Here is a 15,601-nt window from a genome sequence, read left to right as displayed (position 1 = left end):
TACCCCTGCTAGGCCGTCCCCCCCAACAGTATCCAAAGCGGTATACTTATTGTTTAGGGGAACGACCACAGGGGATCCCTGCATTGCCTGCTTCCTCCCCTTCCCACCTCTAACAGTTACCCAGCTACCTCTGTTCTCTGGCGTAACTATGTCCCTGTAGCTTCTATCTATCACCCTCTCAGCCTCTCGAATAATCCTCAGTTCATCCAACTCCAGTTCCAGTTCCCTAACTCGTTCTGTGAGGAGCAGGATCTGACTGCATTTCCTGCAGATGAAGTCGGCAGGAGTATCGGTGGTCACCCCTACCTCAAACATCCTGCAGGAGGAACATTCCATTGCCTGCGCTGCCATTACTCTACACTTTGACTCCAAAACAAGAACACTGAGTAGCTTACCTGTGGATTTTAAAGTTAGGTTAGAGGAGGAGGATGGGAGGGAGGCCTTACTATGTAGGGCCTGGGGTCTAGAACACACCCACTCAAATATCAATCACTTACCTTCCCGGCTAGCTCTGCACTCCAACTTCACTTCCGTCCAGCTCGCGCCGCTCTCTTCTTCACTATTTTAAAACTAATAGAATTATGGTAGCTGGCCCAAAAGTGCTCCTCCACTGACATCTCCGTCATCTGCCCTGCCTTATTTCCCAAGAGTAGGTCAAGTTTTGTACCATAACCACCCTATTATTCTTACAGATAACTGAGATGTACAAACACATTGAATCTCCATTTTGCATGTTTCCTCTCCTGTGAACATCTTTGTACAACATGGCCCATGTTGATTTTTGTTAAATAACCCTTCGTTGAAGCAAAAGATACTGCTTGTTAATGGGATTTAAAATGGAAAAATGCGAAGTCATGATATGAGATAAAAGTCTTAGTAAGAACTAAATAGTATTACACTGGACATTATTCACGAGAAAGATATAATTTGGTGAAGTTTTCAGTGCAACATGAATTAAAACAGTATACAGGATTGTGGCGATAAAACCAAAGAAATCGAGCTGAGTATGAAGTAGTAACCCAGCTTGAAAAAATTGCTGGTTTAGTTCAAGTCAAAGCACAATTTGCCTTCTGATTGACTCTGCTTTCTCTCCCCAATCTGGCCGTAGTAATGCTTCGGGTCAAGTGACCCTTTATTAAATTATGTCACTGACCCAAAACGTGTCTCTGTTTCTGTCCACAGATGCTACCAGGTCTGCTGAGTTTCTCCAGCAATTTCTGTTTTTGTTTCACATTTTTAGCATTTTCAGTTCGTTCTCTTCCGGTATGGGTTGACCTTGGCCTGCAACAGTTGGTAATTTCCTTGCCTGATGCCATACTTTGTGTTTGAGGTGTTTCTGCTGTTGGGAGAATTTGAATAAGACAGAAATAAAGGAAATATCTACCATTGTAGAAGCTGCTACATTTTTTTCAGGAATACAAAATTCCATATTTTATTTGGAAAGTCAACTGGACAAATCCTACAGGAAAGGAATTTCATATTTTCAAACCAGTGCAGATATTGTAATGTACTGCTCCATCTTTGACATTTGTTCACTTCACATGTTTGGAGTTGTCTTAGCAATGGATAGGACAGTGAATTGCTGAAATATCTTAACTATATATCAAAATAGAATCTTAATTTGAGAGAGGCTCACACAATGCTTCAGACTTCACCATTACATTAACCCTGAGAGTACCTGTGTCAGAACTCTGTGGTAGTGACCATTTAAGGAGGCTTTATAGTGATTGACATATCAAGAGTTGGCATTTGCGACATGATCATATATAGTACTGCAATTCTGGTATCACAGTATTTCATTTCAATTACTGAAGGTAGCTATTTCTTTCTGCCACCGCATACCCACAAGGAACATTTGCCAAGTCATGCTTCCTATTGTACACACCATTATATGGAGTTGCCGTTAGCTGTAATATAATTAGTTGTACTGACAAAGTGAGTTTTTCAGCAAGTACCTTTACTGTTCTTGTATAAAGGGTATACACAGTCTGTAGTTATAGAGTTCAATTTTTAGATTGGCCACTGGTGATAAATCTGGTGTTGCAGAGCAGCATAAACTGTCTCATGAGATTAGGTGCACAATTTACATTACAGTTAGTTCTTCTTGTGCAACCCTGTGTTATAGAAAAATTATACTTTAGAAACAGCGCTTGAAGTGTTGGCACTGTAATCGCATTACAGTTAACTCACATTTTAAGTATTTGCACTGTAGAAACAGCGTACTCAATTAGTCAATTGCATTACAGTGAATTCATGTTGATGAAACACACATCATAACAGAATGACCTGTACCTTCATTCAATGCCACACCTACAGCAATGCTGTTGATTCGTAACCGCTTTCTAAAATGGCCTAGCATGCCATTCAGCTCAAGGGCACTTAGGGATCCAAGAATTATTCCAATGCTGTCATTGCCCACATCACTTACTATAAACCTCTCCTATCTTTAGCAGCCGATTTCCATTTCCTCAGTGTAAATGGGTTTGGAGTTAAAATCTTATCCAGACTTATCCCCATGTCATTTTTGTTCACTATTTTATTATGCATCTGAATTTCAAACAAAGAAAAATGCTTCTGTAATATTTGAACTTCCTTTTTACCACTTTCCCTTCAAAAGGATTTGGAAGTGATTAACTATAAACTATAGCAAATTGTAATCACTGGTTTTTTTGCAAAACATCTGAGGTCTCAAATGTTTAAAATACTAATGGGCTAGGTATTAAAATGGTTTCACCAAAATTGTAAACAATAAATAATTCATTAACCTGTCTCTATATTAAAGAGCTTACACACATTATGTTGAGAGCTTCTTGGTTCTGGTCACTCAGCAGGGGTTGTCTGTCACAAGACTTACCCATGGCCTGTGAATTTTAGGAAACCAGCAGAAACCCTCTGACAGATTTTAAATGAAATACAGCAAGAGTTGGCTGCTGTTGTCTGGCTCAGAATAGAATACAGGAGACTTGTTAGAAAGAAAAACAAAGTAAGTTCCGAAGAAGTATTTTATTGGATGCAAAATGTGAACACTTTTTCTCTCTATAGGTGCTGCTTGATCTGATGAGTTTCTCCAGGAGTTCCTGTTTTTATTTTAGATTTCAAGCATCTGCACCTTCTTATTCTTAATGTAGAACTGTTCGAACTTGTGCGAGTAAGATAATTACTTAGGGGAATCATTTGTTAATATTTTGGGAAGTTGAGATAATTGAACTTGGCGAGTCCGATCATGCTTCATGTTTGACCTCGTCGGACCATTATTTCTCAGTCTGTATTAGAGAAGATTAGACTAATGCATATATTCAGTTCAGATTGCAATGCTGTACTATTGTTATAACTTGTGCTTCATAGTTAGATCTTTGGCAGTACAGGCATACCAGTAGGCTGTATAATTCACTTGACTGGATGTATGGTTTGTGACGCAGTGATGATAGCAGCATGGATTCATTTCCTGCACCAGCTAAGGTTACCATGAAGGACTGTTCCTCTGAATGTCTTCCCTCCCTGAGACATGATGACTCTCAGGTTAAATCACCTGTCGTGTCTCTCTGATGAGGGAGCAGTCCTATGGTCCAGTAAGTCTATGGTGACTTTTCCTTTACAGGTAAATGAATAACACTAAATGAAAGGCACTAAGGACTCATGCAACAATGATATAGTGCTACTGTTGCTATGACCCAAATTTTTAACAATTCAGATGCATAGATGAAAATGAAGACTTGCATTTATATATTATTTTTCATGACTGTAAGATGTCCAGATGTTGTGGTTCTGTTCGCCGAGCTGGGAATTTGTGTTGCAGATGTTTCATCCCCTGTCTAGGTGACATCCTCAGTGCTTGGGAGCCTTCTGTGAAGCGCTTCTGTGATGTTTCCCTTGGCATTTATAGTGATTTGTATCTGCCGCTTCCGGTTGTCAGTTCCAGCTGTCCGCTGCAGTGGCTGGTATATTGGGTCCAGGTCGATGTGCTTATTGATTGAATCTGTGGATGAGTCTTAAAATGCATAAAGGTGAATAAATCCCCAAGACCTGATCAGGTGTTGTGTGCTGTTGTGAGTCCTAGTGGTCGCAGTAGTCCGGCTGTCAGTTCAGAAATGTTTTTGATGTATGGTAGTGTGGCTAGTCCTTTGGGTTGTGGCATGTCCTCATTCCGTTGTCTTTCCATTAGGCATCTGTTGATGAAATTGTGGGGTATCCGTTTTTGGGGAATACATTGTATAGGTGTTCTTCTTCCTCTTTTTGCAGTTCTGGTCTACTACAGTGTGTTGTGGCCCTTTTGAACAGTGTCTTGATGCAACTTCTTTTGTGTGTGTTGGGGTGGTTGCTTTCGTAGTTCAGGACTTGGTCTGTGTGTGTGGCTTTCCTGTATACCTCTGGTGAATTATCTGTTCGGTGTTCATGTCCAGATGCGTTTTACGTTTAGGGAAGAATATTTGAAGTTTAGTCACTGTTCTGATGTCAGCAACATGGCAGCCAGTTTGCCCACAGCAAGGTGTCACAAATAGCATTGTGGCAATGACCAAATAATCTGTTTCTGTGATATTGATTGAGATTGGTCAGAGCAGCAGGGATAAATCCCCTTCTCTTTGAAATAATGAAGCAGCATAAAAAGATAATCAAGGCTGCTGACAGATAATCTTCACAGAAGAAAAAAATACAATCACAGAATTAAATCACCAGCACACCCTTAGTTCTTTTTTCAGAAAACTGTAACTTCAGCACTATAAAGTTTAATGACCGTAACATGAAGGCTGACTGCTTCAAAGTATACCCTCCTGTTTCATGAAATTGTACACCAGAAACACTAATTTGTGCAGCATGTAGATAATAAAAGAAACTTATTAATTAGAATATCTTTGTGCTGGAATTTAACATTGCGTATTCCAGTAGAAGCAGATTTTGTCCCTCATCTGTTCCTTGTTTACTTTGATGTGGAGGTGCTTTATTGACTTGGCAGCTGCTTGAGAGTTTGTTTTTCTCTCCTTTTGCCTTCCTGCTGTGCCACACTCCTGTGTGATTGGATAAAAGGTTAATGCTATAGTTACACAAGATCACAAGGTTGTCTACTGATTTCCTGCTGCTTGTTTTGCTGTCCACCATTTATATTGCATAAATCATTTGTGCTGAGTAAAACAATGCATTTTCTGAATTCTAGTGAGCAGAGTCACTGAAAAATTGTGAATTAACATATTAAAGATTATATATATATATATGCACATACTTATTGTCTGTTGCACTTAAAATGTGAAACAAAGTCAGTGTTAAATTTGTTCTTTTTGTTGGAATTTTAAATTAAAGAGCAAAAGATCAGATTGTTAGGCAAAGAAAATCTATCAAGTTAAGAAGAAACAGAATTGGATTACTCAAATGTTTTTCAAAACCTTTTGGGATACTTCTAATATATTCCTTGTGATTGTATGCATTTAGATTTTTAAAAAATCCCTTATGAGCCACATTTGAAATTTCATCTAAAATATTAGAGGTATAAGCAATGATTGAAATTCATTCCACAGAAGGCCTGCATTTTAAATCTGAGGATGAAAGGAGCTAACACTGGATTGCTGGCTGTTGGATGTCTATTAGGCCTATTAATTAACTTGCTGACATCCATTATCCCTTGAGCCCACCACAGTACACGTTTGGGACAGGGATTAAGTGAGAGATGCCAGGTTTTTCAAGATCTTCTAAAGGCCACTCTGAACCAGGGGTATGGGGTCCATGATTATAAGGCGCTCTTTATCCAATTGAGTGACCATTTAGAAGAGGGAAACTACAGAAGGATAGCCTCATGATCTTGCCTCTGACACCCCTGTGCGACACTTGCCGGTGACTCCCATCCTGCACTCCCTCACCTCTAGTCTTAGGGATCGTTGGAAATCCCAGGCTGCTTGTGAGCACACTGTCGATAGCAGCCACTTCTCCTGGTGATGCTGACTACAATAGGAGCAAAAGAACTAGGAGAAGGAATAGTTAATTCATTTCCTCAAGTCTGCCTTGACATTTGATATGATTATGGCTGATCTCATCTTAGCCTCAACTTCACTTTCCTGCCACCTCTCAATAACCTTCAACCTGTTACTAATTAAAAATCGTTCTGTCTCCTCAAATTTAATCGATGTCTCAGCATCCACTGTACTCTGGGATAGTGAATTCCACAGATTTATGAACCTTTGACAGATGCAATTTCTCATCATCCATGTCTTAAATGTGCAACCCCTTTTTCTAAAACAATGATGTCTCAATCTAGAAAGCCCCACTTTGTCAATCCCCTTTCTTTTATACATTGCTTTTCTTATAAGGAAGTGGATTAGATGCAGAAGGACTGTAAAACTTCAATCCGTTTTATTGGTTGTGGAGTCTCTTAGCCCTGCCAATCACATGACGTTTTGCTATTTGGCATCTGTAATCTTGCGTTACAGCCTCATCAGGCTGACCCCTCATGCCTTTAAGCTTTGCTTTGTTCTGCTCTTGTCATACTCACATGCACTGCCCACTGAGGCAGGATTGATCTCCTGACTTGATCATGATACTAGAGTGGAGGATGTACAGTGCCATGACGTTATGATTTGTAGTTGAGTACAGATCTTATGCTGCTAATGGCTCACAGCACCTATGGCTGCTCAGTTTTGAGTTGTGGGAAATTTACTGATGAAATTCAGTCAGTGAATTAAAACAAAAAAAAACTGAAGATTGAAGTGGACCCACTTGAGGATGAGACTGGGACCAGTACGATGCAGTTAGCTGAGTCATGTTCTTAGTAAACCACAATATAACTTGCATTTTCACTGTCCACTTGAAATAAAAATTTAGATGCTTTTTTGAGTTAGATAAGTTTTTACACAGAATTATGCATAAGTTAATTTTCCTCACTTATAGCTTAAACACATTCCAGTTTCAAGAGTTCAAGACAACCTTAGATTTCAAAATGAATCAAATAATATGCATTAACAGGATGCAAAGGCATTCTGAAAATGGCATAAAAAGGAAGAAATTAGTCCAGTATTTACACCTAGAGACCAATAAGATCAACTCTGAAAATTACATTGGAAAGTAAGTGTTGCAACTGCCATTTTATTCCACTTATTAAAATTTATTGTATTAACCACTGCAGCAAAGCACAGAATGGAATCACAGGTTTCTGCATTCTGCTTAAAATTCTGTTAGATTAATTCAGGCTTATCCCTGCATTAAAACAATTCTAAAGGCGTTTTTTTAGCTGTGAAACACATTGTGATGGCCCAAGATTAGGCAAGGTAATATAAACATTCAGCAGGTTCATTTTGATAATACATAAACTTGGTGCAGTGGAACATCTACATTTATATGAAGTTCTTTGTTTTATGAAGTTGAATAATAACTACCTAGCTACACGTATTGTACTGAGAATCTTTGTGCAGGACTGGACAAACAAGTGAGAAAAAAATGATTAAGATTTTTGTAATTTCAATTGGAAAGTCAAGAAAATCAGATATTAAATATTCCTCAAACATTGCTCAATCCCTCAAAGTAAATAGAAAATTTCTATGCACCCTTTTTTTATGAAGGTTCTTTGTTTCTGTTCTATCACCCAGATTTTGGGTTTCCATAATCTACACCATTTCTTCAATTAGGCAAACCGGTTTAAAGCTAATACTGCTAGTCTGTATGTACAGAACTTGTGGGAATATAACAGGTTGACTTCTCCAATTTTAGGATTTTCACTTTGGGCTACCTTCCAAACAGAACAGAACTCCAAACAAAAGTTTCTCAATGTTTATGAATTTGTTGATTAGTGTCCCATATTGAGAAAAGTTATGCATTCACTCACTGTTTTGTATAGTAAACTTATCCACAAGAAAAGCTACAAATTAGTTGTGGTTCACTCACAGGACAACATATTGTCATACCTGGTATTGACAGATTCCATCTCTGGTAGACTTTCAACTTGAAAAAGTTTAATATTTTTGTAGTTAAGAGGAAATCCATTGGAAGAGTCTTACCTCATTGTCATTGAGATTGTACAAATTGAAATACAGTATCATCTTTTATTCAGAGACTCTCCAAAAACTAATTTTAATATTCAGAATTAAAATTATCAAAAATTTATTAAAATGGACTCCAGAAATACATAAAATGTTAAAAATGCCTGCGAAAATTATTTTTTTCCTGTCTCCTCCCCAACAAAAATGTTTCCTGTTAAAGAAGAGCATGTATGACTCAAAACTAATCTTTGTGTCTGTTTAACACAGCGATAAGCAAGTATTGTTTTTTATCCCAGTCCATGTAGCTGAATAATTTAACCATACAGAATTCTAATTCATTTGCTCTGCACCTGCCTAATGCTCAAACCCAGCCACAGAATCTCATCATACTGCAGAGCCTGGGGAAATACAGTGGGGAAATCACCTGAGAGGGGAAAGTTAATTACTCCAATTTAAACAGGCTTGTCTCGGTTGCTGTCATGTTTATATTCATGTATTTTAAATAAATTCACTTAAAACAAAAACATTGACATAATGATTTATGAAGAAATCATGGCTGACTGTATGGTGTGTTGAATGACCTCTCTTGAACTGCTTCTCTCACATTGGTTTGATGCAGGCAGCCAACACATCAGCTGGTTTGTAGCTGATTCATTTGCATCCATGACTCCCAGATAAGGACTAATTGTGTGAGTTCTGCTTTGTAAAAGAAACGTAAACAGGTGCCTGTTATTTGCTTTTTTCTAACTAATTTGGTTTTCTTGTTAATACTGCCTGACTACTGCTACATTTGAACCTTTCATTTAATTGAAGGATTGCGTGAATCTGCTGTCTGGAAATGACCATCGCCCTGTAATGTTGCCAAAGGGCAGCTTTGATTGTGAGGAAGGTACTGTGTTCACTGATATAACATGGTGCATAGATCATCAAGATAAATGGCAGGAAAATATTTCTGTTTCATGCTGTCTCATGTGGAATTCCTGATTTTTTTTTTCTTGCAGATGAATTGCAGTGTTAGGGGAGCTGCATAAGTTCTTGATATCTGTTTTCCAGCATTATTGAGGTAAGTACTTTATATAGGCAAAAAATATTTTACCATGAGGCATCTTAGTAATGTATGCTTGCTGTAATATTTGCAGTTAAAATAGTATTTAGCCTTGAGTAATTTGTACTGATTTGTAATGTAACTAACAATGGTTTCTCTGTCAGTGTTGAGAATTTTAAAAATATTTTAATGATTTCTCTCAGTCCAACTTCCTGAGCTCCAATAAAAAACGCACTTTAGAGTCTGAAGGTAAAGTAATATAACATAATGTTGGACATTTATCTTGTCTAGGAAGTGAGCATGAACAGCATAATATTTTAGCCAATGGTTTCTTCAGCTTTCACTCTGATAGATGCATCACATTTATTTATATTAGCATAGAAACCTAACCATGGATTTGGATTATGTAAATGACACTGGCGATATAAATATTAATGTCAATTTGAATAATGTTTCCAAAACCAGGTTTGATCAGCTCTAATTGTATGCACTAATCATATTTGTATGACTTATATATTCTTCTAAGAAGCAATGGGTTTAATTTTTCTTGAAAGGGGTGCACTTTCAATGAGGTGAAATATAAATATGAATTTGGTGACACAAGAATACACACGTGTGCCTACATAGAGACAGACAAACTCAAACTAGAAAATAAATTATTATTACCTTTGGGAAATGTACAACAGCAGAAGGCTCTGTAAGATGTTCCAGCAAATACAGCAGAATGTTGTAGCTTTCTCATGGGTATTATCAACGATATGGCCCAAGGCCAACTTGAGAATGTACGTGATGTCAGGACTATAAAAGAACACTTTATCAAATTTGTTAACACAATGGTCTTTTAACCATATTTACCATAGTAAGCCCTATTTTTCAGCCTGTATTTCAATGCCTGTGTGATGATTTCAGTGAAGATTGGCCTTTAGAGGCTGTTCCAAGCACAAGCTCCGGACAGTTTTCTCTTCAGATCCTTACCAAATCCTGCATTAGGAAATAGAAAATGTATGATAATATATCAGTTCTTGCTGCCCTCACTCTGCTTAGTGAATTGTTACCACCTCCTTGTGTTGCTAAGTATCTTGCTACCCACCCACAAGTTGTCACCTGTCACTATTTCACATTTTCTTGAAATTCTGCCACTTTAGTCTTTTCTGTATGTCTTTTTACCACCCTTTTACTTTGTTCACCTTCTCATCCCTGCTGCTTTTCACAGCAACAGAGATTTAGGTGCAGAAATCTATCACTTTACTGGAGTGCGTTACCTTTCAAAATGAGTGAACTCAAACATAAACTAGTCAGTAATAGTAGTCTTTAACCGCACTCCTGAGCCAAAACATTGTATTTCTCCTTTTTTTAAGCTGTACCTGCTTTGGTCATTGTTTTTGAGTGCTTTTAGGTTATATTCTATATTGGACTGCATGGTGGCACAATGATTAGCACCGTTGCAACAGTGCTAGGACCGGAGTTCTATTCCAGCCTCAGGTGACTGTGTGGAGTTTGCAGTTCTCCCCATGTCTAGGTCTCCTCCAGGTGCTCCGTTTTTCTCCCACAGCCCAAAGATGTGCAGGTAAGGTGGCATGGCCATGCTAAATTGCCCTATAGTGTCCAGGGATGTGCAGGCTAGGTGGGCTAAACCAGGGTTGCAGGGATAGGGTGTGGGAGATGGTGTTGCTAGATCTGCATGGGATGTTCTTCAGAGGATTGGTGCAGACTTGATTGGCCAAATAGCCTCTGCACTGTAGGGATGCTATGTTTGTTGTTGCTTTAAGCTTCCTGTAAAATCTAGATCATGCCAATTATATTTTTAAGTTAAATTGTTTCTAATTGAAAGAAGGATGAAGAACCATATTGCCTTTCAGCTGTTCCAGCAGAAAATTCCAGAAAACCAATCTGTAAATGTCTGGGGTTTGACCATCACATATTTTAAGTGAGGCTGGGGAAAGAGTGAAGGCAGTTCTCATAGCTTGCATACAATCCTCAGGTTATCAAGACACCAAACCCCCCATACAAAATCAAATTGCTCATCTTCTTTTCAGAAGAGCAATGAAAAGAAAACTGTCACTAATCATATTAAGAGAATTGTATGAGTAATTTGTTTTCAGGATTGCTTGGTGTTGACCGTGTTGTTTCTTTAAAGAATTACGTCCCATGAAATAATAGAATATTTAATGCAACAGCAGCAAAACTAATAAAAGCTGTTGTGAAAATGCATTAAAATGACATGAATCCTATTGGAAATTCAGTAAGTTTTCCTTGGGAAGGACATCGTTCTCAGGGATGCACCAAAGTTTCCCCCCAAGCCAAACATCATCCTGACTTAGAAATATATCACTGTTCCTTCACTGCATTATCAATCAAAATTATAGATCTAATTTCCCAATAGTGCTGTGGGATGTACCTACATTACATGGACTACATGAGTTCAAGAAGCTGGTTCACTACGACCTTCTCCAGGGCAATTAGGGATGAGCAAAAATACTGAACCAATTCCTGTAAAAGAATAGTTTAAAATCCTCTGTACTTGCAGCCCCATTTCTTTTTACCTCAAGTGCCCTAAAGCCTCATTTTCTACAGAATTTGCGTACAGTCCCAACAGTGTGGAAGAAGGCAATTTGGCCCATTAAGTCCGTATCAACCCTCCAAAGAGCAGCTCACCCAGACCCACTGCCCCATTCTATCCCTGTTACCCTACATTTCCCATGATTAACCCACCTAGCCTGCATGCTATGAGCAATTTAACACAGCTAAATTACCTAACTTGCACATCTTTGGTCTTTGGGAGGAAACCGGAGTACCCAAAGGAAACTCTCAGGCACAGGCAGAATGTGCAAGCTCCATACAGAGTCAACCGAGGGTGAAATTGAAACAGTGTTTCCAGATTTCCAGCCTCCATATCCTTACCTATTGTTTGCTTGACAAAGAAATTGAGTGGATGAATGAAGGAACTTTAATAGGAGTGCAAGGTAGAAAGTGTGATATCTGAAGGTAGATAAAGATGGCATACAAACTAAGTGATAAAGAGGGAGATGAAAATAATAAAGAATGGGAATGTGGCAGTGACAGTTATAAGAAGAAATTTCATTTTACATGAGCACTGCTATAGGAGATAATTTACCTCTCACTATACAAAACTGTATCCTCTGACTCTCCATAGTACTCGCTGGAACCCTGCTAATAATTCTTGAAGGCAATTGAATTGGAATGAGACATAAACATTTCGCATTCACCAAGTGCTTCCACCTTCCAAGATTCATGTCTGGTTTTAAGTGGTTTGGTGATCCCTTTTTGTGCAGAAGCACTTCAAAATTGTAAACAAAGATAGTATTCACCATCTGATCGGCACATTGTAAAATATTACTCCATCAGTACTGGAGTCATGCAGTTGCACTCCATTCTTGTAGAGTTTCTTTTGAAGTAGTGTATGTTTCTTGGAGGTGTTTAATATGATGTGCTAATTTAGAATTTGCTATAATTTGGAACAGTAATGTTATTGTAGGAAACCATAGTGATTCACCGTGACACTTCCATTTCCGCACAATTTGCTGTACATGTATGTTTCCATTTCTGGAACAGAATCATTACATTCCTGCACAGCTTGCTACTGCACCAGGAAAGAATTTTACTGCATTAGTCAACTACCTCCTCGTCTAATAAATATGCACTGACCATATAGTTTATACATTAAGCAGCAAAAGATTTATGCATAAATCACACTGCTGTTCATATTTTGAAAAGAGAGAGGTAGTTTTCAAGTATGGTAAGTTTTCTTCTTAAATTAAATATATTGTCACATGTACTCGCAGAAGTACAGTGCAAAGTTTACAAGTTGCCACTTATGGCGCCATCTGAGTTACAGAGGTATCTAGGTCAGAATCTTGAAGGATCACATGCACCGTAACAGACAAGTGCCCAACCTGTAACTCATGGAGTAAGTCATGACTCACTGGTGTGTTGCGCTGGAAATCAAGCCATGCTACTCGAGTTGTCAGATAAGTTGCAGATTTCAAACAGTACTCAGATTCCCCAGTTTGCCTATCTTATTTCGGTTGACAGAAAACATAGATCAGGTTTCTGTACTTAACAAAAACTTCTAGTTAATACCAGTAAATAGACACTAGCTACAGGTAAACAGTTATGAACTGTGAGCATGCAACTCTAGTACTTAAAACTCTAATCCCTTTAAAAACTGCCCTTTGCACATGTAAGTAGTCGGAAAAAATAAAATGTTGAGGAAATGGACAAAGGGAACAAAGCAAAAGCAGTTCAGAGGTTGTTTTTCACAGGACCTGTTGAGATGGTTCTTGTGCTGATCAGAATGCTGCTTCTTGATCTTGCTTTTCCTGAATGCTTCCACTGATTTCCAAACGACACAGGGTAGCTGGTTCACGGATAAAAGATCTATGACCTCTTGACTAAAAGTCACAGCATGCAGCAACTGCTGAACAAAAGTTAAACTGGTTTTGCTTCAGGCTTAAAATAGACTTACTTCCGGCAGAAAACAGAGAAAGTTCCTGAGCTGGTGATCTGAATAGCTTCTCTGTAACTTGCTCACAGACACACATTGTTCAGCTACCTAAGAACCAAACATACATTTGTTTGCAGACAGAAGACCTTTGTCATTGATAACTAGTCACTAGTCCATGAACCAATCCACTGTTTGTTACTAACCAAAGCTCCATTTGGACATAGCCCTTTGCTCCAGTTCATTTGCAACCATTGCTATAAACCACAGCATTGCAAAGAGTGTATCAACGAGTATCAAGTTACTTGCTTTCAAACCATGCCAAAATCTTGTAATATCTGGGTTTTAAAACATTTATTTTCTCATTTGAGTTCACAATTTTTAAAAAACCCGAAAAGACTCTGACTTTACAGTCAACAAGTATTCGATTGACTCATCTTGTCAGCATCCTTGGTGTACCATTTTATCCAACACTTATTGAAAAGTTCTACATGCTGGCAGACTTTCATTTGTAAGTTGGCACTATTGTTGTGACTTCACTGAATTCAGAAAGCTAGGTGCTGGCTGTGCTTAGGGGAGCCATTTTGGTAGGGCATTAGGCTACCTTTTTGTAAATGTGCACATAGTTTATCTGTGCTGGAACATTTACCTGCACTATGCATGACTTGCAGAATATAGGAGAGAATATATTGATTCATTTGGGTTTGAAAATGTGACTACATTTCTTCAGGATGTAGCCTCTCCACCTGGTGTGTATATCTATGAGAGGTCTGGAGTAGAATCATAAAGATGTATTGTACAGAAAAAGACTGTCCAGCCTATTGTGTTCACACTGATGAACAACAACCACCTCACTATTCTAATCCCATTTTCCAGCACTTGGCACATAGCCTTGTTTGCCTTGGCATCACAAGTTCTCATCTAAATACTTCTTAAATTTTAAGTGTGTTTCTGCCTCTACCACCCTTACAAGCAATGAGTTCCAGATTCCCACCACCCTCTGGGTAAAAAAGCTTTTTCTCACATCTCCTCTGTACCTTCTGTCCCTTATCTTAAATTTATGCCCGTTGGTCATAATTCCCTCCAGCAAGGAGAGGTTTCTTCCTGCCTGCCCTGTCTACATCACTCATAATTTTATACATCTCAATCATGCCCCCTTTCAACCTCCGCTACTCGATGGAAAATAACCCAGTCTGTTCAATCTCCATAACTGAAGTAATTTTAAATTCCCAAACATTGAAGGGTTGAAATGATTTTCCTAATTGTCTAACCTCAGACTATTCAAAAATATGATATAAAAATAAAGCTTTTTTTAGGGGTGGCATTGTGGCTCAGTGGTTAGCACTGATGCCTCACAGCACCAGGGTGCCAGGTTCAATTCCAGCCTCAGGTGACTGTGTGGAGTTTGCACATTCTTCCCATGTCTGTGTGGGTTTCCTCTGGGTGCTCTGGCTTCCTCCCACAGTCCAAAGATGTGCAGGTCAGGTGAATTGGCTATGAGAAATTGCCTGTAGTGTTAGTTGTATTAATCAGAAGGAATGGGACAGGATGGGTTGCTCTTCGGAGGGTTGGTGTGGACTTGATGGGCCGAAAGGCCTGTTTCCACACTGTGGGTAATCTAATCTAAATATGGATTGTATTTTACCACATGGATATAGTGATATCCAGGGACTGATGCAGTATTTCCACAGTATTGACATTTCAAAAGTATAATCATTTATTTAGTTGTTTGCCAGTATAGAACAAGTCCACGCATCAATGAATTCAATACACGCCGTGACATCGAACAATTCTTCCGTCGCCTCCGCCTCCGAGCTTACTTTCACAATCAGGACTCCCGCCCACCTTCCGAGGACCCCTTCGCCCACCTCCAACACACTGCATCCACCTGGACACCCCGTGCTGGCCTAAAACCTGCCCTCGAACTCTTCATTTCCAACTGCCGCCGGGACATTAACCGCCTCAACCTGTCGACCCCCCTCCCCCACTCCAACCTCTCACCCTCACAACGCGCAGCCCTCCAATCCCTCTGCTCCAATCCTGACCTCACCATCAAGCCAGCGGACAAAGGGGGCGCAGTGGTAGTCTGGCGCACTGACCTCTACATCGCTGAAGCCAAACACCAACTCGAGGACACCT

The 15,601-nt window shown here is 39.0% G+C and overlaps 1 protein-coding gene across 6 annotated transcripts in view; it reads left to right on the top strand.

The window, feature by feature from the left end:
- The window catches only part of LOC122553087 (serine/threonine-protein kinase PAK 5-like), a 205,347-nt gene that overhangs the window by 83,411 nt on the left and 106,335 nt on the right, over nucleotides 1-15,601 (top strand). For 3 of the 6 annotated variants that reach the window (XM_043696601.1, XM_043696597.1, XM_043696602.1), the window contains one exon: nucleotides 8,957-9,018. The exons of 1 other annotated variant lie outside the window; for it this stretch is intronic. The gene's annotated coding sequence lies outside the window, so the exon portion shown is untranslated. Of the gene's footprint in view, nucleotides 1-8,574; nucleotides 8,678-8,768; nucleotides 8,845-8,956; nucleotides 9,019-15,601 lie in introns of all 6 variants that reach the window. 2 more of the 6 variants (XM_043696598.1, XM_043696599.1) reach the window with 2 other exon arrangements.

This window comes from Chiloscyllium plagiosum, chromosome 9, assembly GCF_004010195.1.
Source record: "Chiloscyllium plagiosum isolate BGI_BamShark_2017 chromosome 9, ASM401019v2, whole genome shotgun sequence".
Classification (NCBI taxonomy): Eukaryota; Metazoa; Chordata; class Chondrichthyes; order Orectolobiformes; family Hemiscylliidae; genus Chiloscyllium; species Chiloscyllium plagiosum.
This window is presented reverse-complemented; position numbering and strand designations above follow the sequence as displayed.